This window comes from Sorex fumeus, unplaced genomic scaffold, assembly GCF_029834395.1.
Source record: "Sorex fumeus unplaced genomic scaffold, SorFum_2.1 ptg000087l, whole genome shotgun sequence".
NCBI lineage: Eukaryota > Metazoa > Chordata > Mammalia > Eulipotyphla > Soricidae > Sorex > Sorex fumeus.
In genome coordinates this window covers 254,503-258,184 of record NW_026606144.1, presented here as the reverse complement: position 1 = coordinate 258,184, position 3,682 = coordinate 254,503, and positions in this window count along the sequence as shown.

The window sequence follows — 3,682 nt, the reverse complement described above, 5'->3', positions numbered from 1 at the left end:
AACGTTCTGTAGTGGAGGTTCCAATGATTTCTGAAGTCTGGGTGGTGTGGAGAGGAAAACGCAGAGCTGACCAGTGTTGTGTGAATAGCCAATTGAACAGCACATCTGCGACTGTGAAAATGCCGGAGAAAACCAGCATTGGGTTACTTGGACATTCAACAGTGGTGAAACGAAAACCTGCCTGGAGTGGAGAGTAAGATAAATACCAGAATCACAGATAACGAATGGAACATTCTGTAGTAGAGATTTCAATGATTTCAGAAGGCTGGGTGATGTGAACAGGAAAATGTAGAGCTGACCAGTATTGGTTGGATAGCCAATTGAACAGCACAGCTGCGATTGTGAACATGCTGCTGAAAACCAGCATTGCGTTACTTGGACATTCAACAGTGGTGTAACGAAAACCTGCCTGGAGTGGAGAGTAAGATAAATACCAGAATCACAGATAACGAATGGAACATTCTGTAGTAGAGATTTCAATGATTTCAGAAGGCTGGGTGATGTGAACAGGAAAATGTAGAGCTGACCAGTATTGGTTGGATAGCCAATTGAACAGCACAGCTGCGATTGTGAACATGCTGCTGAAAACCAGCATTGCGTTACTTGGACATTCAACAGTGGTGTAACGAAAACCTGCCCTGAGTGGAGAGTCAGATGAATTCCAGATTCGCAGTGAATGTATGGAACGTTCTGTAGTGGAGGTTCCAATGATTTCTGAAGTCTGGGTGGTGTGGAGAGGAAAACGCAGAGCTGAACAGGCTTAAGTGGATAGCCAATTGAACAGCACAGCTGCGATTGAGAACATGCTGCTGAAAACCAGCATTGTGTTACTTGGACATTCACCAGTAGTGTAACGAAAAGCAGCCTGGAGTGGAAATTCAGATGTATTCCAGATTCGCAGTGAATGTATGGAACATTCTGTAGTGGAGTTTCCAATGATTTCTGAAGTCTGTGTGGTGTTGACAGGAAAATGAATATCTGACCAGGCTTGAGTGGATAGCCAATTGAAATGCACGGCTGCAAATCTGAACAGGACGCTGAAAACCAGCATTGTCTTACTTGGACATTCACCAGTGGTATAACGAAAACCTGCCAGAAGTGCAGATTCCGATGAATTCCAGATTCACAGTGAATGAATGGAACATTCTGTAGTGGAGGTTCCAATGATTTATGATGTCTGGGTTGTGTGGAAAGTAAAATGCAGAGCTAAACAGGGTTGAGTGGATCGCCAATTGAACAGAACGGCTGCGAATCTGAGCAGGCCACTGAAAACCAGCATTAGGTTACTTGGACATTCAACAGAGGTGTTAAAAAACCTGACTTGAATGCAGAGTGAGATGAATTCCAGATTCACAGTGAGTGAATGAAACATTTTGTAGTGGAGAATCCAATAATTTCTGAAGTCTGGATTGTGTGGAAAGGAAATGAAAAGCTGACCAGTGTTGAGTGGATAGCCAGTGAACAGCACGGTTTCGAGTGTGAACAGACCACTGTAAACCAGCATTGCGCTACTTGGACATTGACCAGTGATGTAACGAAAGCCTGCCTGGAATGCAAGTTCAGATTAATTCCAGATTCGCAATGAATGATTGGAACGTTCTGAAGTGGAGAATCCAATGATTTCTGAAGGCTGCGTGATGTGGACAGGAAAATGAAGAGCTGAAAATGGTTTAGTGGATAGCTAATTGAACAGCACGTCTGCGAGTGTGAACATGCCGCTGAAAACGAGCAGTGTGTTTTTCGTGGACATTCCCCAGTGGTGTAACAAAAGCCTGCAGGGAGTGGAGAATCAGATGAATTCCAGATTCGCAGTGAATGAAAGGAACATTCTGTAGTGGAGATAACAATGATTTATGAAGGCTGGGTTGTATGGACAGGAAAATGAAGAGCTAACCAGGTTATAGTGGATGGTAAATTGAATAGCACGGCTGCGAGTGTGAACAGTCCGCTGAAAACCAGCATTGGGTTACTTGGGCATTCACTAGTGTTGTAACTAAATCCTGCCTGGAGTGGAGAGTCAGATGAATTCCAGATTCGCAGTGAATGAATGGAACTTTCTGAAGTAGTGATTCCAATGTTTACTGAAGTCTGAATTGTGTGGACAGGAAAATGAAAAGCTGACCAGCATTGAGTGGATAGCCAATTGAACAACACGGCTGCGAGTGTGATCAAACCGCTGAAAACCAGCATTGGATTACTTAGACATTCACCAGTGGTGTAACCAAGCACTGCCTCAGTACAGATTCAGATGAATTCCAAATTTGCAGTGGTAAAAGTTAAGGTAAAGGCCCTCCCGTTGATCGTCGATTTGCTCGAGCCGGCCCAGTAACGTCTCCATTGGAGACTTTGTTGTTACTGTGTCTGGCAAACAGAATACTCTCGGTAGCTTGCCGGGCTGTAATATTCTGTAGTGGAGATAACAATGATTTCTGAAGTCTGGATTTTGTGGACAGGAAAATGAAGTGCTGACCAGGGTTGTGAGTGAGGATAGCCAATTGAACAGCACGTCAGCGAGTGTGAAAAGGCCTCTGAAAACCAGCATTGGGTTATTTGGACATTCAACAACGGTGTAACGAAAACCTGCCTTGAGTTCAGAGTCAGATGAATTTCAGATTCGCAGTGAATGAATGGAACATTCTGTAGTGGAGATTCCAATGATTTCTGAAGTCTGGATGGTGTGGAGAAGATGATGAAGAGCTGACCAGGGTGGAGTGGATAGCCCATTTAACAGAATGGCAGCGATTGTGAACAGGCTGCTGAAAACCATCATTAGGGTAACTTGTACATTAAACAGTGTTATAATGAAAGACACCCTGGAGTGCAGATTCAGATTAATTCCAGATTCGCAGTGAATGAATGGAACAATCTGTAGTGCAGATTTCAATGATTTCTGAATTCTGGGTTGTGTGGACAGGAAAATGAAGAGCTGACCAGCATTGATTGGATAGCCAATTGAACAGCACGTCTACGAGTGAGAACATGCCGCTGAAAACCAGCATTGGGTTACTTGGACATTCAGCAGTGGTGTAATGAAAGCCTGCCTCAGTGCATATTCAGATGAATTCCAGATTCGCAGTGAATGAATGGAACATTCTGAAGTGGAGTTACCAATAGTATCTAAAGGTTGGGTGATGTGAACAGGAAAATGAAGAGCTGAACAAAATTGAGTGGATAACCAACTGAACAGCACCGCTGCGAGTCTGAACAGGCTGCTGAATACCAGCATTGGCTTACCTGGACAATCAGCAGATGTATAACGAAAACCTCCCAGTAGTGGAGATTCAGAAGAATTCCAGATTCGAAGTGGATGAACGAAACATTCTGTAGTGGAGATTCCAATGATTTCTGAAGGCTGGGCTGAGTGGACAGTAAAATGAACAGCTGACCAGTTTTGATTGAATAGCTAGTGAATAGCAGGGCTGCGAGTGGGAACAGGCTGCTGAAAACCAGCTTTGGGTTACTTGGACATTCCCCAGTGGTGTAAAAGAGATATGCCTTCAGTGGAGATTCAGATGAATTCTAGATTCGCAGGGAATGAATGTAACATTCTGTGGTGGATTTTTAAATGACTTCTGAAGGCTGGGTTCTGTGGACAGGAATATGAAGAGCTGACTAGGGTTGAAGCGAAAGTCAATTGAACAGCAACGCACGAGTATGAAAAGGAGGCTGAAAACCAGCATTG